Genomic DNA, 353 nt, shown 5'->3' with positions numbered 1-353 from the left:
AATAATAATAATAATAGTAATAGTAATAGTAATAGTAATAATAGAATTAGTATAATAATAATACTAATAATAATATTAATAATAATAATAGTATTAGTATAATAATAATAATAATATTAATACTAATAATAATAATGAAGAAGAAGAAGATGAGAGCTTTGAGATAGAAGATTAATGTAAGGATTAAACAATGATAACAACAATGTCAAACTTAGGATTCACTAATAGTAATACAAACAAATATAGTATAAACTCTTATTATTCAACAGGAAACCACATATAAAGGAGGTTCCAATCGGATTATAAATTATTAACATGATTACATTAGTTATCTTATTCAAATAATGCTAATA

The sequence above is a fragment of the Populus euphratica genome, unplaced genomic scaffold (genome assembly GCF_000495115.2).
Source record: "Populus euphratica unplaced genomic scaffold, PopEup_1.0 scaffold735.1, whole genome shotgun sequence".
In the NCBI taxonomy this organism is placed as follows: Eukaryota; Viridiplantae; Streptophyta; class Magnoliopsida; order Malpighiales; family Salicaceae; genus Populus; species Populus euphratica.
Note: the sequence above shows the minus strand (reverse complement) of the source record.